Raw genomic sequence first — 23,053 nt, 5'->3', positions numbered from 1 at the left:
CTAATACTATAGTATTTGTGTCCAACGCTTCCTGGGACTGGTGAAAAGTGACAAGTTCCTGGTATTTGCTCTCATTTGCTCTTTGTTTCTGTGACTCACTGGGTAATGTTCCTGATGGTTCTGCAGGGAGCTCTGTACCTGTGCAGGGTTCAGGTCTGGCTCTTCTGGACCTGATTTCCACAGGGGTATCTGGTTCAGAAAAGGGAAACCCACTGAGTTTCTTGAGTGCACCTAAATTCCATGCTTCTTGGCATCTGGTGTTCAGGCTAGTTGCTTCAATAGTATGGTATGTCCTTACCAAATTATGTTAATTGTCTGATAGCTTCCAAAATACTAGGTTCAGAGGGAAGGAGACTACTGAGTTGCACAAAACCAGGACTGCTTCTGCAAATACCCTTCCAAATGGTGTGTGTTGATTTTCATTCTGTGTTTGCATCATTCTGAGAAGTGACGGTCGTCTTAGCCGCACGCAATCAGCTCTGTCCTTGAACTAAAATAAAATGTTATTTCTAGAATGTCTATTGCACTCGCAAGGTTTGACATCACTGGAAAAATAAGTTTACATGCACAGACCTTAACATTAGTATTTGGCTTTCTCATCAGTTACATGACATATGTGATGTGAATGGTTTTATGCACTGAAATTTGTTCATCCTGTTCTACTTCTTGATACTTACAACTTAAAGGATCATTTCATGACGTTATCGTCTAAATTACTTATCGCTATTGCCCATTCACAGCAGACACGCATTCTCTTGCTAAAATAGCGTGCATAAAGGTCCTAGGGAGAACTTCTAAAAGGCTTGAAGAATGATTTATGCTGGTAGCCTGGACTACAACTGTACTATCCACCTTTCTCTCTGTTTGCCAGTGGCTAAATTGACAAGCAACAGTCAGCTGGCTCAGCCGACTAATGAATACTGTACAATTAACAAAAGCTGAACGGTTCAACCCAAAGTTTCCATTTAATGTAATATCAGCGTGGAGTCTGCTGTTGTTGTCTATAAGGTTAGAGTGTGCCAATAACTGGCAGTAAGTTATCATCAGAGATTAATTTCAAGAATATTTTTAAAATGTGATTGAATAAGCTACTGACAAAGGCATTTCTGTTAGTTCGTGGCACCTCTGAACTCTGCTTAATTAGAAATATTGAACTGCTCTGGTGTAGTCACAAACAGACTCTCAGTGCGCAAGTCTTTCTCAGATATCCATGTTGTCTCTGTAGCATATGGAAATCAGTGTGATAACAGAACTAAGTTTCCGAGTCTTTTCACTTTCTCCTGTCTGATGTGTGTTACTCACTTACCTTTTTCATAAGTTGCATTTCACATCACCCAAGAGATAAGTAGTGTATTGGCCATTAATCTAGAATTGTCATTGAGACATTAATTGCCTATTATGAGGACAATATTAGATACCTCTTTTAATTGCATTAAGTACATGCAATATTGTTCTCATTTGGCAGAAGAGACATTTTCCCTTTCTATTTCACACAGGCACTGTAGCTGTGAGGACAGTGTAAAATCACATTTTGGAAATGTGCTTTACGTTCTTTAAATTCGGTAGCTTGCACATTATATACTTGCTGTGGAAAATATCTGTCACACTAAAATGAATTTGTCAATGACATGATTATTAAAGCGTCCTGTTCGATTAAAGGCATTCTGGTTTTTGGATCAATGTCAGGGGCATTGTAAGAGTAAGTCTTGGGTATTGTGTTGCTTCAATAGCAAGAAATGTAAGAACAGAGTTGGTCTGTGAGAAGTTGACTTGAGTAATTGTTTATTTCTGTGAAGACTGCTTTTTATATCCAATAGACACAATTAAAGCTGCATTTATTGGAATGAATAGCCTCAGTGCCATCCAGGTAGAAGACAGATTATAAAGACGTATGTGATATTGTAATGGAGCCCCTGAGAATGAATGCTCTAATCAGAATTAAATCAAATTGTCTGGGTGCTGTAATGAGAAAACTCAGGTTTGCTTTTATCCCTCCAGCTAGCTGGGAAAACTCTCCCCTGCATTTCACAATGAGAGATTGTGCTATCGTTTGGAGATCATAATTGTAGCAATAAAGAGAATGCGAGCTATCTCCAATTTTTTTTGGCCCACTTAGTCCAGCATTTGATGTATCTGATATATTGTTTACACTGTGAAAGTAAATATTTCATCTGTTACATTTAAATGAAAATAAACAGAACCTAAATAAAGGAAAAAGGCGTGATAAGTAAATACTGGGGGAAAAATTCCTCTGTACTTACAGCACTTCAATAGGGAAGAAAAATAATGCCTGCAACACATTCTTATGATGTTTCTTTTATTTTTTTCTTAGCTACTTTGAAGAGTGAGTTAACACAGTGCCTAATTCTAGAATTCTAGATCCATGCTGCCTCACGGATTAACAAAACACAGGATTTTTTGTGCTCTCAAGTAGATTGAGCCTATAGCTTTGAAAGTCCTGGAGCACATTTAGAAATGTAACTGCTAGTCAGATCTCCGTTTGTGTGGGCACTGTCAGGAGGCTCTGCAGCTTGAGTGCCGTCAACTCATTATCAAAGCTGGTGGCTCTTTCACGTGGTGCAAAGCACGTGTGAGAACTATCCAAATGTCTTGGGTTGTGGTGAAGTTTCTCCCAATTAAAGTTAGAGTCACTTTTAATTCGTAATTCAATGATTTACAGCAGAGGGCTAGAACAGGTGGCCTAATGGATAAGTAGTAGCCTTCTAAACCAGGGATTCCAGGTTCGAGTCCTGGCTGTGGCAACTCACCACCCTCCTGGTAGGTTGCACAGGTGAATTAGGTGGCAATGACAGCAGCAAGGAGGATGGCTTGAAGCAGGCCTTGCAAACAAAACCAAACTAAACGTGGAGGGGGGAAAAAAAGCAGTGATTATTCTAAAGGGAATAGGGGGTGCAGTATGCACCACTGGTGCCTGGTGAGGCCAAGGCGTAAAAAACTTACTGCAAACAGACTGCTGTTAGTAGGTTGGACTCCGTGATCCTGAGGGTCTGTTCTATGCATCATCTATGCTGCTGTATTCTCTGATGAAGTTAAATTGAGAAAAGGGTGGTAGAAAAGGGACTGGGATGAACCTTCAAAAGTATTCTCCATGCAATGCAAATGAGGTCCATGTCTTGATGAGTGCCTTCACAGCTACAGAAGTAGAGCATTTCTACCCAGCCCTGTGACTGTTGAGGTTGATTAAAACATGACGGTTGTCTTTCATACATCTGAATAAAAATTTAAATTCAACCTATAGCAAGGTTAATAAGCAAGGAAATATTTAATTCTGATTACATGAAAACCACCTGAGTAGATCTTCTGCTTATCTTTTTTTTTTCTGCTAGAAGCACCTCCAGCACTCGTGGACTCAATCCAGTGCTTTCAATGGGATAGCCAGAAATGGACAAAACCCATGTGACGGTGTTCCTGCTACTGTTGCCGAGACGGGAAAAAATAATTCTGAAACTTGGCACCTTCAGCAATTCAGTTGCCAAGTGTATTTTACACGTGGCTCTGGGTATTAGCTTCACTGTGGAGGAAGATAAAGGAAAGAGGGTGTGAAGGGATCAAATTCATTTAGAGTTCAATGTCTCCTTCCACCATGGGCCATGTTAAATAATGTATGCTCAGTCTGTGTCAAAGCAGTGTTTGCTATGGCGCTAGTAACAAAAAAAGATTTGTTTCTAGAGGAACACTGTCTGTTCTCTTCCATCTGGGGATTTGTAGTGAGATCTGTTAAAAGAGCTGTAAAGATTTGGAGGTGAGAGGGTAACAATTTAGAAAAAAGCACCATCCCACCATAGTGTTAATGAAACATTAGCAAAAACTTAAACATTCAAACTCATATGATTCCTGTATTGAGGTTTCTCCTTTTAATGCTGAAAATGTTTATATATTAACCCTTTTGTGTTACTGTTTTTCATATCTGCTATGACCACACAAAAGCATGCACTTAAGCAACAAAACAAAGTATAGATCCTGTGGCTATATGGAAATAAGACTGCAGTTTAACATTTTAAAATGAAATGTTACTATTTTTGGAGATGCTTCACTTCCTCAGAAGCAGAACTTATTTAGTAAACTATAAAGCCAGCAGATTTATTAGGCTGTCCAGTTCCAACTCCACTGTCAGGATTTTAAGTATGTTGTTCGTAGAGCTAGAAAAGCTTCTGTCTCTACTGGGAATACTGGCAGTGGCTTAAATACATGACTTAGAACCCATGGGTTTCATTTCCTTGTTCATTGCCCTTAGAAGTCCGTTTGGTTTACTGCTGCCAGGTCTGGTGAAGTCTTGCACACCAGGCTTCTGGAAAACAATGTGACTTTTCACAGATATTTCATAAATGCGTAGAAGTAGATTCTTCGTTTGCTGATGGGGTACTGCTGCTGTCCATAGAACTGTCTGCTCACTTTTCTGAGCAAAAATGAGCGTTAATCTTCAGAAGCCATGTGCCCCTTAAGCTTGGAGATAAATAAAAGCTATGGGCTTTGCCACCCACTGTGCAGTAGCTACTAAAACTTGTAAGTACCTGCAGGCCTCCTGTGTTACGGGTTTATCTGCTAAAAGCACCTGAAGCCAAACCCTCATCAGTCATTCCACATTCTCTGCTCATTGAATTTGGCATGCTCTCCTTTTTAAGAACTCAACCTCAGCCATTACAGAGAATCAAGTGTGTACATTTTCACATTATTGGATGGATAATTTCTTCAAATGGCTGTTAATGAGCAAAGGGTACTTAACATCCGACCTTCATGCTGCATTGGATGTGTAGGACCTCCATTGTACAGCTGTTCTCCCTGGTGATAGGCTGAACTTCTGCTACAGCTGGGATTTTGGTTCAAAGACTAGCAAGTTCAGCTCTCATTTCCGAGAACCTTCAGTGATATCACTTGAATTCAAGATTTCCATTAACATCAAGGTATAAAAATTATAAATAAAAATATGAATTAAAATACTTCTTGTAGTGCTTATGGAAAGGCAATGAAGACAAGCCAAACTTGGTCCTCTATAAGACATCTTTATCCTCCTCACTCCTAAAATTTAGTAGAAGTGTTAAGTAGAAAATGTTTAGCAGAGATGTTTAGCAGAAATTAATGGTATATTCTGGAAGACCTTAAGTGCCTCATTAAGAAATGCCTTTTGTTGATGGCAGTGCATAAGGATGGTAGGACGTATGATGTGATTGTGGCTCAATTATATGCAAATTTATAAGTGTTTTTAAACCTTTTTTAAGCTGACATTCTTATAAAATATTTACAGTTTCCTTTTCTATACGTGGTGACTGATTTTTGTGATGCTGCAACATTAGAACAGAGTTGTTAGTTAGTTTTTGAGGAGGACTTGTGTCACATATCTATATGGCCATTGGAATAAATTGCATCGTTTTCTTTTAATCTGAAACTCCCAAAAAATCCAATTTAATCTCCAATGAAAACGTGGTCTATACTCATACTCTGAGGGGCTTTACTATTGTGGCTTTAAAATGTGCTTGCGCTGTGACCAGCTGGTTGATGCTTGTTTTCAAAAATTCTGCATTTATTTTGCATCTGTTCCTGTGTTAACTTCAAGCACTTGGAAAGACTGCAAAACAGGTCATGAATACGTAGGTTGACCCTGTGAATTTTATGGCGTGGAATTCCGTCATATACTTGCTGGTCATGGTAACACTTCTATTATTCGTGTAGAGCTCTACGATTTTTACACACAAAAGCAACCTTCCAAAGCAGAACACTTCTGTTGTATGGTCAGGATACAGTAAGACTGATTAATATGTACATGAAATAATTTTACTTCGGGAAAAGACCTCAGTGGCTGAATTGAAGCTTTGGGTGTGTAGATGCTGACCATTTGAAAAGCTTCTTCCAGCTTGCACTTTATTGCTTAAATAATATAAGTAAAATGTCCAAGAATGCATATAATATTCTCTGAGAAACAACTAATATCTTAACAGAAGATTTAGGGAGTTTTCATCCTACAGAGTGATATATAAGCTGACACTGGCTCAGAGGCACTATTTGAATGCAAGAAATCCAGGGTGAGGAATGATATAAAGTGAATAAAATACAAGTGTTAATGTACCTGAAGGCATTTGACAGGCTGCGTCTTTTACCTTCAGTCTCTTAATGCCTGCAAATGAGAAGAAAATAAAGCATCTGAAATGGGCTGTAGTGAGTGTGGACAGTGGAGCAAGTGGGTGGCATCTCTGATACCAATGTACATCTAGAACTTCTCTATTTAGAGCTTGCACGTCTCATATTTGGAAACAGAAGAGCTATTTGGTCACAGTCCTGCAGTAGTACATGCTTGGTAAGGTGTAATAACTTAGTGGTGTGGTTTTTTTATTCTATTATTATTTTTTTTTTAATTTTAGTCTTTGTTACCAATAGGAGTTTGTAACAGTTTATTATTGTATTTGTTTCGTTTAAGGTGGGTGTGTTTATCGTGAGACTGACAAGGTGCATGCTGTTTCTAAATCATACAATTACTGGACAGAACTGTCATCTTAGTTTTCTGGCCTAAACTCGAGATGTGTTTTTGTGTTGGCACAGGGATAATTTTTGGACTGTATTCAAGGTCTCAAGATTTTACCATATCTGGATGTGCACTTGCTTGCGTTTGTTCCCCTTTGGCTTTCATTTTTCAACAGCTTTCTGGCAGCAGCGCTGAAGGAAACAGCCACTTCTGAGTGACACACAGCGAGTATTTTCAGTAAGGGCTCCCTGAATGAGCCAGTACAACATTCACATCTGAAGTTTAATTCCCAGAATTTTTCTCCTTCGTTTGGAGAACAAGAAGGACAGTTTAATGGCTGTGCAGCTGATTAAAATGAACCAGGGCTACACAAATTCAGAGATGCAGACAGCTATCAGTTGCCAACTGAGTTAAAACAGATTGTTAGCCAGCTCTCTGTTGATTTGATTAATGACCTTGAATCCGTTGTTTTTGAGCATATCGCTGCCAAAGTGTACTAAACAATGAAAACAGGAAACTTGTGTGTCTTGAATGTCTTGCTACCATAGTGGTACCAGACATAACAGAACAGAGGCTTTGCTGTGCCTGGGCTGAACAGCTTGGAGAAGAAAAGGATATTTAAGGACTGATTATAGCTCTGCCACCACACCCAGGCCATGGAGCGCTCCGAGATGCGGGAACTGGCAACGATCTGCGAGGAACCACCTGCTTCCTTGAGATTGCAGGGATATATCTCAGCATTTGCTCTCTGCCCTAAACATGTGTTTCCTGCTCTCGGGTTTGGGACTGTGAAGAGAGCGTGGCTGGAGGAAAAGGAATTTCAGAGGTGCCCTTGAAGCATCTTGGAGCTGCCTATCAAATGTGCAGGGCAGCAGGGCTTCCTTCTGCTGGTGTGACTGCAGGGAGATAGGTGGAACAGAGAATGTGTCCTAGTTATGGCAGATACTGGGAGCAAGTAGCAAAGTGGAGCAGGATATCAAATTTGTTGATTGGAAAAACTCCCTATAATTTTGGTTCTGACTGTATTAGCAAGTTTGCACCAGCTCTTCTGAAGCATCCCAGTCTTCTCAGGAAAGGCAAGAGTGTTTACCTCCTTCTGGAGTTCTTTCGCAACAAAGTGTATTCAGCATTTACTAAAACCTTTTATCGCTTTCTTATAAGTGGCTAAAACTGAAGATGCTGAAGTCCATGGCTGCATTTTTCACAGATGGCATTTGCAAGGCTGGTAGGGGAGAAATGAGTGTGAGATGCCTGTTCTGATCCCTGGGGCTGAATGTTGTACTAATCACTAGTAACACAGATTTCCAGTGTAAGTTGGTGCTGTGAGTAGAAGGCAGAGGTTACAGTAGGTGTGAGCGGGTCCTTCTCAATCTCCTGCAATACCTGTTTCAGTTTCATCTGTGTTATAATGTTATCACCAGTTTCTACAGAATACTTTGTATTAAAGCACAGTACTAAACACAACAGTGATGATTAACTAATTTGTAAGGTTATTGCGAGTCTAAACCTGAGAAAGTTTAAAATGCTTTTTGTGTCTAATAAACATTCTAAATTAATAGAATATTCTTATGTAAACCTCTGAAGGTAAGACAAATATAAATCTGTCTGCTGATAAGCCAGGACCAATTAATTAATGAAAGAACTGGTTAGCCTGTTAGTAGAAGTACATTGAGCACTTTCTTTTCTTGGAGGAGTTGTTTTGTGAAACCAGTTCCCTGGCAGACCTGACAAGCATCTGTCTGTCCATGCAGTGTTGTAGCAGGCAAGGGACTGGAGTTGTTCTTACTGGTACCAGGTTAGGACACACCCAGGTGAGAAGAAATCCATTCCCAGCCTTCTAAGCAAAAGATTCCTCAGTTTTAGGTTTTAATTAAATGTTTTATTCTATTAAGCTTTAATAGTATTATTGTTGTTCTCCCCCACCCTGCCACCTTGAATAAACTGGCAGTCTGGATTGTTAGTTTACTCAGATACACGTGGCTTAAATCAATGAACCCTTCCTGGTGTTCTTGTAGGAACCAAGAGCAGCCAGGCAATAAAGCAAATTGTTGTACAGGATCAGGTGGAGAAGATTTCCCCTGCCACGATTCCAAACACACGTGTTCGCAATTCTCCTGGTAGATGTTTTACAGCTGTGTAAATACTCAATTATTATGTGCTGCTGCTTATCTAGCTTGCTTGCTTCTAAAACTATAATACTGATCTTAATTCCGTGTATAATGTTTCCCCTACCAACTCAAACAACTCTCTTTCCCTTGAGTTCATGTTTTTAATTGCAGCTTTAGATCAACTCTGTCCTTTTTAATGTAACATTTATTTCCTTTTGATCTTGATACCTACTTCAAACATGTTGTAATTAAGTACACGCCCACCACATCCTAAACATTGAGCCTGAAAAACTGCTGTGAAGCTGGAACTGCCTCCTGTTCTTAATTCAGTGAGCCAGGAAGGTCTACAGAAAAGAAGCTTTCCAACCACCAATTTTGCTTTTACTGTTATTTTGGGTGTTATAATATTTTTAAGCCCGCTAGCTTTAGTTTACTTGTTATAAGCACTTCTAACTTCTATCAGGCTCCAGAGGGCAGTTGGCAAAGCGCTTAAAATAGCTCACAGATCCATCCGGTAGCTTAGTTTTGAATGTGGCTATAATGGAAGAATTGGAGGAAAATGCAGACTTGTGTGGTGTACCTAATGATGTGCTGTTGTGCCCCATTTCTTCATGATGCATGAGCATGTAACTACAAGATCTTATCACAGTGACAGTGAGTCTGGTCGTGCTCTGCTAGGAGCTGGGTGTCCTGATACAAGGTGTGTCTGACCTGTTGGGGAGTACAAGGGCTTGCTGAGAGTACTTTTCTATTACTGCCTCATCTTTGATAAGAAGCCCGAATGTCTCTATGATCTGTGATATGTTCTGGTGTGGTTGGAGACCAACAGATGCGTGTGTTGTAATAAGGTACTATAAAAATGCGCATATACGCCCTGCATGTTTAAAATCTGTTCTGTGAAGAGAGGTTTCTTTTATAGCTCTACTGAGAGACCTCTCCCTGGTGTCTGCAGACTTTCTGTGCAAATGTGACAGAAGGGAAAGTATTTGACTGAGGTTTAAAATGGTCTAGGAAAAAAACCCCACAAGTGGTACTTTTGGACTGTTAGAGATTACCTTAGCACTCATTCTGGATTCATCTTCCCTCATTCTTTCTCTGTTAATGGCAGTTATCCACTAGCCCAGTACTCTTGAGATAGTACATGTCAAATCATCCTTTCAGCCTTACTTAACTGCCTTGTCTTTTCCTCTGAGCTGTTTGATAATGATTTAACCATTAATATTTGACTTTCCTGAATTGGTCATATAAGATGCCGGAGGTCAACTTGTACCTGGAAAGGTGCTTTGTGTTAATATGTATGGAACGTGCTGTCTGCTAATGAAGTTACTCTGCCTTAAAGCAAAACCAAAAGGTTCTTCAACCCCCTCTATCCACCCCCTGAAATACTACGCTGGATTTCACTCATCAAATTCTAAAAAGAAGTGAGTGTTCTTGTAGTCCTTTAGTATAACTCGCTGAAGTATCACAGCAAAAATATTGTTTCCTCTGAAGCTGGATGACTTTTCCAGGGAGCTCACTCTAATATTTAGTGATTTCTTCACACTTGCAATTGGAACTGTGTAATTTGATAAAGTGAAATTTCATTTAATCAAATTAATAGTTTTAAAACTATAACCTTCCTAAAGGGTTTGTGAATGAATGGGCACATGGGAAAACTAATATGAGTTAATTTTTAAAGCAGCTTGTTGCACTGCATCAAAACTCTGCATGGATGCTTTTTTTCACCATTAAAGTGGCCTAATTTGATTTAGTTTACTTCACTTCCAAACTTAAGTAACAAAATCATATTAAAGTCACTTTAATTCTGAAGGAAAGCATCCACATAGAGTTTAAGTAATCTTCTTTAGGTCATGTGTTAGAATAATGCCAGCTGACTTCCATGAGCATCCCTGCAAAGTCGTGCCCCAAGAGCTGTAGACCTTCTCTGAGACCTTTCATTTACTTCCGTGACAATTTTATTGCAGATAAAGGTGGCAATCAGGCCCAACCCTAGAATGTTATAGTGTGACTAAAATGCAAATATGTCATTAATTTCTACCCTGTAGATATGCTTGCCGTATCCTAATTTGGTTTAATACTGAGTTAATGAAGCTCTAAGGAAATGTTTTGCAAGTAGTATGTTATAATAATTTGCTTCATCATTATGCATATTGACTATTGCAGCCTTTTGAAATAAGAATATGTTGAAAGTATTTAAAGCAGGCTTACGTTTGTGTTACAGGTGAGACAGGGTACCTGTTGGCATGGATTATTGGTTTGAATGTAAACATTAGGGATTGGTTGCAGTGAAGTAGCTGTAACCCACTTCTATAATTGATTTGTAGGTTTTAAAATGAAAAATCAGGCTTTATATAAGTGCTTATTCTTTCTTTGGCAGTATCTGAGGAAGGCAAAGGCAGATGTGTGTTTCCAGGTCACTGGAACCACCTTGTTGCTCTAACACAGCACCATCCTGATAGCACTCTGTCGCAGTGTGATTTGGGGGAGGCTGTGACCCAGCTTTTGGAGTATTTTCTATGTTTTGATGGGAGAGAGAGGAGTACACAAAAGTTAATAAACATGTCCTGAGCTATGAGAGGCTCCATGTAGGGTCCAGGGGACGGTTGTGGCCATTGAGTTTATCATTTGGCTAATCCACTGTGGAGGGAGGAAGCTCTGAGCAGTGCAGATATCAGTTACGCGATATTGTTTGGTCGATTGCCGGGGATAACCCCTGAGAACGGGTGCCTTTTGGGGTACCAATGCAGCAGCCATGAAGGATGGACAGGGAGAGTCCTTTTACCAATTGACTGTACCGTGTATTTAGTAAAAGATCAGCTGAGATCTTGAGATCCAGAGAACAAGAAAGAGATGAAAGCAAAAGATACACTGCTTAATAAGCGCATTCATAAATGTCTTCTATTGGTAAGTAATTATGGGATCCATTGTGAGGAGACATTGTAAGTGACACCGTAGTGGTGTCCCAGGAATGTGTAGCGGAGGACAGGGACAGGTTTGTTCGAGAAGTCGTGTGCATTACATTTTCTTTCTTTTAGTGTTTTTCTGAAAGACTGAAGCTAGAGCTTAACAAAGACTTGCACTGAACTCAGTGGTATTTTTGAAGCAGGCCTCAAACCTCAAGAAAAATCCTTATGTTTTGATATGTTCCTTTCAGGACACTTCAGAAAGAAATAGCTTGAAAATATCTTGGCAGATAGAAATGTTAGAAGTATATGAATGAAGCCTCCAAGGCATCCTGCTCTAGCCGATCTGGCATTCCGTTTGGCAAGCAGAAATCCGAGGAGATGCACGCCATACTCTGTGTGTCTTGATCCTCACTGCTTCTGACAGCAGCTTTAATCAGTCTATTTTTTAGGTTTTGCACCATCATGTTTTATAGTGCTCTACTTTAAGGCAAGGTAGTGTTGCAAATGATCAGCAAAGGAAGGGGAGAAGGCTGAATTCCCAAATTTCTGATGTTTAAAGGAAGGTTGGCTTTGATTTCAGCAACCTTTGATTGGGACTGTGTGGATGCTGGTGTTTGCAAGGCATCAACAGAACTGGGGCACAAGCTCCTTCTGTTTCAAGAGCTCACTGTGCTTCTGTTAACTTCCTAAGTGTACAAGGGAAACACTGGCATAAGAATCAGTAAACTTGGGCCCTAGTTTACCATCTAGGCAGTCTGAAAAATGCCATGGCAGGGAAGGCTTATGCCTTACTTTATTGGTTAATTTGTGAGATAGGGATTTGTTTGCAATAGTGAGATTGTGTCCTGAAGATCGATCTGTGGCTACTGTGCCACAGCATTTCCCCCATAGCAGTTGATCTCCTAAAGAAGAATTTACAGTCTTTTAGTATGTGCTAATTGCAACCATCAGCAATCACAGCCCCATCCATAGGTGACATGGTGGCCTTGAAATCCTAAAAAGGATCAAACACCGTGCCACATAAAATTGCCTTTGAAAGTACAGAGCTGTCTGGGAGATTTACCGGACAAGTGGGACAGGGTTAGAATCTATTCCTGACTTAATCCACTCTTGCACCTGGTTTGGGTTGGAAAAGTCTTTCCTCTTTCAATAGGATGGTTACCCAGCACTCTAGCGTGTTCTGTTGGCCAGACCAGATCCAGTGTAGCCCTGTCTGGCAGCTACTCTTGCTGACGGTCTTGTCATCTCCACAGAGAGTCATTTATTTCTTGTCATGATGGGGATCCTCCTCCCCGCATCGCCCCATCTGTTCATTGCACACTCACCCACTAGGAAAATCAGGTCCTATTTTTTTCTGTTTACTTGTTAAAAAATTGTTCCAGAGCTGATGGTGGAGAATTGACATTTCATTGCATTTCTTGGAGTTGATCAGTTGTTCCATGATGTGGACAATCTGACAACAGGACTCTTCCAAGCTAATACCAACCTCCCATCTCTCCAGATTCTGTTTTCTGTGTGTTTGTGCTTGTTGTGGTTGAAATAGATGTTGTTTTGTTTCCCCAGGCTGTTAAGGATGCCATTGGCAAGACTCGGTGCCAGTGTGAAACACATGACCATTAGTGTAAAGCCGCATGGTACTGGGATTTTGACTCCTAGGAAGGTGGCGGTTCCCAATAAAATAGTAAAGGGGAAGAATGTTTTGCCAGTGATTCATCGTTTGCTGAGATGATTGTATACCTTCTCTTCTTCCGACTGTTGTTCCATTGTGGATGACTGTCATGCGTTCTTCTTGATAAAAGAGGAACCTTCCTAAAATAAAAGGTATAAAGCTAAAATTGTATACCTCTAAACTCTATACTGTAAACCTCAGTTTGACAGTATAGAGAGTTTAGGTCTCATGGATTGATACCTGAGCAAGTTGAACAGATAGTTGTGTTTTCATTTCAGCTACAGAGTTTTGGCTTCACCTTGGACAAGTCCCTTTATATGTGGCCTTTTCCTCTAAGAGTGGATTAAAAGTAACATGTTCATTTTCCTTCTGTAATTTGTGATGCAATTTGTAGGGACTGCTCCTTACCCTGCCCCAGTCAGCACTCGCTACTTTTGTCTCATGGCGGTAAGAGGCAGGAGAACACAAGAATCTTTAACTCAGTTTTTTATCACCTTACACCGATGAAAGCCCTGACATAAACATTGGTATACCAGCGTAAAGTTTTTCTTGGTATAGCTCATTTTGTTTTGCTGAGTTTGATAAAGCTAACCCATAAATAGTTACGATAAGTTTGTATATAATAAGCATATTTCCTGATGAGGCATTGTGGCAAAGTTTATTAAATATAGTCTTCATCCTAGTATGTACACAAAGCTGAATGCAATTAAGCTGTGTCATGAGTGAAGCCTTATTATAATAACAGATAAAATCCCAAAGCTGGTCTTGCCTTTACAATTGCACAACCATGCTGAGCGACGAATAATCCAGTACTTCACTCCAGCTGAGACGTTTACCCAACCGTCTTCTCTTCTTCACAAGAAACTTTTAAAGGTAGCTGTGCTTTGCAGTCTGTCCCCAGAATTGACACAGGCAGGAGGTTTCCTGCGGCGTGAAATGTGGAGTTAGTGGGTTCCCCCCGAGAGCGTCGTGCTGGCAGCGCACTCTCCCCTCGCTGTCGCTCTGCAGTCCAACTTGATGACCTTTAGTTTTGCACCGACAGGAGTTTAATCACATCTAGACTGGTCCCAGCTGGTTAGATCTCTAAATAGTTCCTTAGTGCTCGACTGGAAATAGTGTGGTTTGAAAAGGAAAAGTTGTTTTTTGTGAGTTTTGTAGGATACTGCACTTGCTGAGATGTTGACCAGATTGTGCACCGGGAGCAGCTGCTGGGAGCTTCTGGGAACGAGCCCCTTGGGTCAGGCCAGCCTGTGCTGCTTCAGTGCCATCCCTGGGCGGTGTTTCCTCACTGTAGCCCGAAAGTTACTGTGCAGACCTGAATTGGAGGCCGTTAATATAAACCTTGCTCTTCTACACCTTGAGGGGGAGTCTGAGACAGAGCAACCTCTGCAGGCGTGGAGCATGCAGGTGGCATGAGCTGTACTGAGAGCAGGTATGAATGCGACCACTCAGTCAGTGTAATGTAAAACGGGGCTCTTGTCAGAGGCGAACAACACGATGCTTCAGTTTGAGCCTTCACACATTTTATTTTCTTTTTATCAGTACTTATGTGGGAGGGGAAAGTGCCATAGTCTGCTCTCCCTTGCTGCAGAGTGGAGGTGGAGCAATTCCGTGGGTTTCCTCAGAATCGCTCCTTGTTTGTGTGGGTGATTCAGACAAAAAAGCTGGGTTTGAGGTATCTTAAATGCTTTGGGTCTGCTTTGTTTCTTTGCATTCAAACCAGAGAGAGAAGCAGCATCGGTTAGTGGGGTGGGAGGCTGTTACTTCTGCTGGAAGAACATAATTTGTCATGGAGTTTCAGTGCTTTTTGGCTTGTAACTTCTCTTTCAGCACTGGACCTGCATACAGCATATTGAATTCTCCAGCAGAAGTTTGTAACGTTATGCTGAGGAAGGGATTCTGATATTTTTATTAGGTAACGTTATCATTCCTCACCTTACAAAAGTCTTTGGTTTAGTTCTGAATTTTCTGCTGCACTCATCTACTGCATTTAGTTCAGCAGAGCGATCCCGTGCTCTTGTTTCTAAAATCGGGCTTCACCGACATGCCTTGGACTTCCTCTGTGTGCTGCGCAGTTAGTTAAACAAAAATGCATCCTTTCGCTGAGAGAATTTTCTTTGCAAGTAAAGACTTGAGACGAGATCTAGTAAGCCACAAAACGCTATCCGTTTGTTCATTACAAAATGAACAGAAAAGATTTAACATGAAGTCTTGGCCATGTGACAAAACATCCTTTAGAATGAAGGTAGTGCCTGCAGTGTCTGCCAGTTGATAGGGAAGAGCTGGAGTACTGAGCACCTTGGTGCTGTTATGGGTCTCCTGAAAGCCTGGACTTTCCCAGGGGCTGGACTAGGGAGGAAACCAATCCCTGACCTGGTGACTTGAAAGAAATGTTGGTCGCCAGCTCTCTACCCCCCACTATGGTGTTTTCTCATCAAACCAAACATCTATCCATGGCCGTGCTGTCTCTTTTAATCCAGCTTGTCTAACAGAAGTAGCTGTAAGCTGTGTCTTTCTTTTAAAATAATAAAATATATTGTTTTGAGGGGCTAAATAATTTCCATGGCTTACACATGGATTATTTGTTATGGTAACTGCACTGATTGGAAATATTGGCAGTGTGACAATGAGCCTACTGAGCATACAGCCACTGGGCAATCCAGATCCTGCATTTTTACAGCCGTGGCGTTGACTTCTCCTTGCACGGGCATCTCAAAATAAGGATTATAATATTTCACAAACTTTGAAAAATGTTTATTTGGACTTAACCTTCGAAGTTAAATAGCACTTTTATGAGCACAATACATTTATGCAGCAGCTTCACTTTATAGAGAGTTTTATTAATGCTAGTTTTGTAGAAGTAAAAGGATTTTTTCCAGTGACTTAACTGTAATAACCGAGAAGAATAAATGTCCTAATTTAATATTTATGTAGGTGTCCTAGTAATAGGCATCCTACGTCCTAATTATATAAGAAAGAAAAGTGTCAGTGCTCACATGAGATCATATATACTTGTAGGATAAGAAGCGCATATAGATTATTGATCCCTTATTTTACCTCCTGGTATTAACATACCATAAAATGAACAAAACCCATTTTACGATCGCTAATATACAGCTCGTTGATATTGATATGCAGTTTTGTATTGTGCTAAATTTGTCTGTTGCCATCTCACTCAGCATTTTTCAGATAGCTTACAGATTGCACTGCTTTTCTCTCCCCACCCCAAAAAAGGTATCGCTTGGGTCATTACAGAAAATAATTATTCATAAGGAATTTGTACCTTAACACATCTTAATTTTCCAACTCTGATGTCTTTGGAGTTTTGATTGATATTTGATACATTTCTTCCAGTTTTCTTAATTTCACTATCTGCACTTTTGAAATCTAGACAGTAACTCCGTCTTTTATTTATGGCTAAACCAGGAAAGAATTAGCTGGTTTCCGTTGTTTAGCTTTGTATAGTAATTTTTTATATATACTGGACCTGTTCATTTATGGGAAAACTTTACTCATGTGAGGGGAATGTTACTGATTTCAGTGTATTTAAATCTAGGAGATTGGAGGGACTGAGCATCTTTAGGATTAGAGTCCTAGCTGTCTAGTTAGACATGAATTTTTAAGTCCTTCTAAACCACGAATCTCTAACCTCATTATGACCATTTCTTTGAGGAAGAAATTTTGAAAGCAGATGTGGCTGTTTTCTAGGGAGTCCGGGCTGCTTAAATGTCCTTTTGTGCCTTTGAAATCTTGGCTAAAGTTTTTATGAAACATAAAACAGAGGGAATGCAATTAATGAGTGCAGTGTAATCATTCATTAGCAAAAAGGAACTGTTACATTTTTTTTTTTTTTAGCACACAATGTTATAATAGAAAATTATAGTTATTCTTTAACACCAAGCTGATAAATCAGGGGAGTAGTAAGACCAATTATGAAGGATGGGGAAGAATTACACTTTACAAAGGCTTTGTGGCACCAGTTTGCCTGATAAAGCAACTGATGATGTAGAATCCCATGCACTCCTAAAGTCACTTTTTTTTGTCTGGGAATTGATGCTTCTTTGTGACTTCGATAAATCCTTAAAATGTCAGGTGCTTTTAAAAAAAAATTCTTCCTTTTAAGCAGTGCTCTCTGCTGTGCAAATTAAAGTCTACACCATGGTACAAAGCAGCTAAAAGTTTTGCTGCTTTTAATGAAAATAGACAGAAATTTTAACCAAGACAAGATCTTTATCTGAATAAGGGTTGATGATTTGGTTTGCTTTGGTTCGATTTGACTCTCGTGTTGTGAGTGTAATGTCCTGATTCAGAAACACTTCCCAATGTCAGAGCATAGCATTAGAATAGTTATATTATGCACTTAGCCTTTTCCTGGGTAGGGATGCATGTTGTCGTGTTCATATGTGTTTCCCTGGGTATAGCTCAGAACGAATAAAAGCCAATTTGATTACACAGGTCTGGGTAGTGAGATGACTGCACATCACTGCACATCGTACCTAATAGCTCAAACACATCTAACCGTTTTTGCTCATGGCTAAATTACAATTTAAAAAGAACAAGCTAATTTCACACGATGTTCTTTAGCGGGAACAGTAGCCTGGCAGTTGCTTGGTAAACTATTTCAATCTGTTTATTTTGAAGGAGCTTTCAGGGAGATAAGAGATGATCAAATGTTGCTTTGTAGCTTGTAAGTCTCATGCAGCCGGAGTCCTTGTCAGCGCTGAGAAGTACCTGAATGTGCAATAAATATAAGTCCTCTCCCACAAATACTTTTAGCTACCTTGATTGCAAGGTTAATGCTGCGGTTTGAGGGGGAACCTGAGTGATAAGGAAACTGGATAGTGGGGATGCAGTATAGAAAAAACTCAGGCTGTGTGTAAGTCTGTACCAAAATTCTCATGAACTTGAATGGGATGGGCTTCTTCACAATACTTCACGTGTACCTTGATAGAACAAAACTTTGGGTGTTTGTATTTTAAATAATTTTGACCACGTGGTGCTTTTCAGTTTGAAAGCGTAGTGGAAACACACCATCAATGTCAGTATTAGATCTGAAAGGCAGTATTTTTTCATAGTGAAAGGAAGTCTTGCACAGCTGTTCTTAACATGAGTCCCATTTTATCCTCTTATGCTGCTCTAGCAGGTACATACACACACAGACCCCTGTGCTGACTGACAAGATGAAATCAATGCTGTGGATCAGCTGAGGAATATCTTTATTTAAGTATATTTTGGGCAGCTTCTAATTTAGCTTTACATTGTCATAGTAATAGACTCTACACAGAGAATACTTTTCCTCTCAGAATCTTAAAATGCTTCAAAATAAACCTTATGCTACACAAATATGTTATGTTTTACTGGCACATGCCAACTTTAGTAAGAAAGAGCTCCTGCTATATAACATCAATTTGCTGTACGCCTCACTTGTTTGCATGATTATTCAGATGATACGTTACAGACCTTATGGCCTGTGTTACTGTATTGAGGGCTGACGGCTCTTTATTGTCAAGTCTTTCATAATTTCTTCTATGTCTTTTAAAAAAATATAAGAATAAAAAAGAGAGGGAGAGAAACATTGTGTGTCTAGCTTAGGTGAACACAGCCTTGCTAAGCCAGCTCAGCTCTGTGTTTCAGATCCAACCCTGAACTATACAGACATACATGTGTGTATATATACGCACGTATGCATGTGCGTATGTATACATATGGGTGCATACACAGACACACAAATATACACACACAAACACAGTGTAATGGAGTTAATACTGCTGTTTTAGCATATAACATATGCAAGACTCCAGTGGTACTTGGATATTTTAGTTGCAGTGTCTCCCGATGTTCTTATGAAATACAATGTCTTTGAATGTGATCATCTGTGTACTTTAAGAGCTTTACTGTGAGGTTACTCTTTCTTAAGTAGAGCTGGTAGAGCACACGCGCTCCGAATGTTGAGATGGTAAATTTTTTTAGCAGAAGCTGCTTAGTTCATCAGCTTTTATAAAACACTTTTGTTTCTGCAAGAAATATGTATGGTTACACTGGAAAATATGCAACTCTTTCCTTTTTTGGGCCACCAAAGTGAAAATGTTTCCTTTTTCAGCAAGAAAATATTTTTTAATAGAAGTCTGACAATGTGTTGTTTTCCATCAAAATTTCTTGTGTGAAAAATTCTCCCTTGCTTATCAACTCTTCCCTTAGTCCATGGAAAGGGCTTCTCGTGTTGAAGCTTCTCGTTATGTGACGGTGGATCAGGAATGGCCTGCTGAACAGATGGCCGTGTCCTGATTTGGCAAAAAGGTGTGTGCTTTGGCAAAGGACAGGCTTTTGGGTAACCAGGCCCTTCCTCACATCCCATCTTTACCCCCTGACTGGGTTCACTAACAGCCATTTTCTCTCCTACATCCTTAAGTCATTATCAGTGCAACATCACCTTTCCTTCAGCAGTGAGGTCGTACATAATTTTTCCCATAAGAGGGCAAGCTAAGTGCTTTATTACCTTCCATCAGCTGACCTTGCCTGTTTTAACTTCAGGTGGTTTTGTTCATTTTTTACAAGGTAGTGACTGCATGCTACTTACCCATGGCACAAAAGCACCTTCAGCGGCAGGGACGAGACACCGTGTAGGTGTGAAGCTGCCAGCACTGCAGGCAGTAAATGGCTTGGGAAGTGACACACTCATGATGTGGGTGGTGGAGATGCATCTGCAGCACCATTTGACTGTGTAGGAAACGAGGACGGTTGAAAGCTACAGCCAAAGTTGAGGGTTGGTTTAGGATGTGTTTGGGTTCTTAATCTTCAGTGTTTTGTGATCTATCCTCTTGTCTTTCCCTGCCTTTAAGAGGAACAAGGGGGAAAGAAAGCAGTTAACTACCAAATAATGGCTTCCATTCAGAAAAATCTGTTTTGTCATTGCTCTGACTTCATGTTTATTTATTTAAGAAAATAAATATGGGAAATCTCTACGGCAAGTGCAAAACACAGATAATGTTTTTCAGCTGGGTACTGGTGGGTTGTTGTTGGGTGGTGGTGTTGACAATAAATATTTAAAATGCAAAAATATTTTATTTAAAAATGCATGAAAAGTTTTATGCTCTAGTTTTAATTGCATTGAAAAGGTCTTTTGTAGGGGAGGTGATCTCACCCAGGGCTGCGGAAAGATGGGGAGAGCTGGGGAAAGGCTGGATTTTGTGAATTCACGTTACTGATAAGATAGGTGCCTGCTCTTGGTATTAAAGTTGCGTTTCACCTTGATGCATTCTGAGAGCTATTAAAAGCAGTTATAGCTCACTATAGTAGTTCTTTTATGTGCTGTCTATAAATCTAGGTATTAAAAAAATAGTAGGGTATCTCTGAATGGCATAGGGTATCTCTGAACGACATAAGGCAGGGGCTATTTCTCAGCCCCCTCCGACTCTCTCCTGCTGCCAGGAGGTGCACGGCGGTATATGTGGTGAAATTGCCAGAGTGCTTGGAGCTTTCATTAACATGCTCCATTCCACAGACAAGAACATGCCTTCGAGTTCTCAAGTTCAAGTTTTATCTGGGCATGAGACCAAGGACTGCAAATTTACGTCCAAATCTTATATCTGATCCTATGTTAAACACATCCAGATGGTAGGTGATATTCTAATGTTAACAGTCTGCTTCCCCTCCCTCTGCCGCCTTTCCAAGAAGCTGCTGACAAGTCTTTCTGACAGTCTTTTTAAGTAAATGAGATCAAGTATTTTGAGGGTCTTTTATAGCAACAACCCCTGAGAAAGATTAGACTTTGCAGTAGTGCTGCAGAACACACTTTGCTTATATTCTCTCCCTGCTTTCAGCTTGTGCTGATGTGTGCCCTAAACTGGGAGCATCTCCACCAAAGGAGTGGAGCTGTGCAAGCCCTGTAGATTGCTATAAGCTGCGAGCATTTGCTTTGTCCTGTTTATGGTGTGAATGCAGAACTAGAGGCTCACTGCAGCCACGGCCCCACTGTGTCATCAGTGGTTGCACCCCAACTTTGACATTGCACGCTCAGCAGTGCTGCCAGACCATCATGTAGTTGTTTCAGAGCACTTCTGGCACCTTGGAGGGAGTCCAGTCTACACAGACACGACTGTGAGACATCCCATGGTAGACAAAGCCAAATGTGATAGCATCAAGGTCTTACTTGGCACTATCCCCCCTGCTTTGTGGATCTCAGATCAGGAGAACTGCTGTGTGAGTTTTGGGGGGCTGTGGCACTGCTCATCATGGATGGCACAGCTCAACCCAGGGCTCCTGATCTTGAGGCTTGCTCTGGTCCTTTCGCTCTCTGCATTCCATTCAAATGGATGCCATTCATATGCTTTATTGCTAATAAGTTGTAAGATTTTTAATAAATAAATGCATTTCTGCATAAACCTGTACAGATTTTCATCCACTCCATTGAAGAACACTTTTTTTTTTTGTGCTTTGTTGTGATTTTGGTTTATCCTGAATGTGAACTCTTGCATCTAAATTATGCAGATTAGGTGAAGTTATTCTAGTTCATTTGAAGGATGCAGAAATTAAGCACTTCATGACCAGAATGTAAGAGACAGTCTCTGACAAAGATAATTTTGTTTGTTTTCGTCTAATGATTGTTCTGATCTTACTGCATTTCAGCTGTTTAACTCCTTATGTCTCCAAAGTTAATACGGGTAGTATATTAACTTTTGTGCTTACCAGTCTGCTATTTATATATATGTTAGAAGAGCTGCATTTAAATTACTTGGCAACATTGATACCCAGCAGTTCACACCTGGATGCAGCCCTTGGTAACATGGGTTTCTTCACTTGGGTTTCTTCACTTAGTTTACTCTGCATGTAGGGTCAGTCTGCCTCCCATCCCAGTTCTATCCTACTGTGCGATGACAAAGCCTCATCTGTTCTGAACCTCCGTTTAAGTCTTCCATACCTAGTCTAGACTTTGTGCTGGGCAAGTCTTCAGAAATACTTGGCCGAGAAGAAAATGGTTGGGTGGTAGTTAGGCTAGATGAGCCTTTACCTTTGCTTGCTCTTTGACCAATCTGATGCTAAAATGCATCAAAGCCCATTAGGATTCCATGTCAAGCTTTTGACAGAGCTGGCGTCCTCTGCCTTCACTGAAACCTCTTGTAATTCTGAATGCCGCATATTTTAAAATACTCAGTTCGTAAATGTGTACTCTGAGGTCGCATAAAAGCCCATATTTATCTCCTGTGTCCCTAGTGCGCAGTGAAGTGAAAGCAGTCCCTGTCCTGAAATTATTGGCTGCGTAACCATTATATGTATTTTGCCTTAATTTTTTTAAAAAATAAATATGTGGTAACTAATCTATAAAAGTACTGGTGAACAAATCCTTCAAAGGAACATTTAAAGTCTGTTTCTTGATGTGTAAAAATTAGTTTTGTTTTGTAGGTTTAGAATTCTTAAGGAGTTTTATAGTGTTTAGAAGTGTTTAAAAATATTCATTTTAAAATGGCACTTGCATACCATGGGCTCTGACTTGAACTTTACAAGCCTGAAAGTTTGCAAAGGATGTTCACTGCTGTTGGACTGTGTCCAGAAATGACTTTGACTTGGGCAAGGTTTTCCATCCAACTGGAGAAACAAACGTTGCTGACAGGAGAGGAGCAGAGTTCGGAAACTCTTTTGGACTCAGGCTGACTTGCAGGACTCGCTGACCGCTTCCAGGTATGCAGCAGCTCCCCAGCAGTTGCCCAAACAGATCCATTCCCCAGTCAGAGCGTAGAATGTGCTTTTATAATCCAAGTGGAGGTATTTTCACACAAACACAAAATTACTTTTAACTTGACAGCGTGTTCTGCGTATATAAATAAGCATCACCCTGTAGGGTAATGTTCTCAATATGTTGCACAGGACTGTAAATGTGTCGTATCAGCAGTAATTAGAG

The 23,053-nt window shown here is 40.2% G+C and overlaps 1 protein-coding gene across 1 annotated transcript in view; it reads left to right on the top strand.

Moving 5' to 3' along the window:
- The window catches only part of PLCB1 (phospholipase C beta 1), a gene marked incomplete at its 3' end in the record, with an annotated part of 356,829 nt that overhangs the window by 32,446 nt on the left and 301,330 nt on the right, over nucleotides 1-23,053 (top strand). The gene's annotated exons all lie outside the window — the stretch shown is intronic.

Source organism: Nesoenas mayeri (genome assembly GCF_963082525.1).
Source record: "Nesoenas mayeri genome assembly, chromosome: 3".
Lineage (NCBI taxonomy): Eukaryota > Metazoa > Chordata > Aves > Columbiformes > Columbidae > Nesoenas > Nesoenas mayeri.
This window is presented reverse-complemented; position numbering and strand designations above follow the sequence as displayed.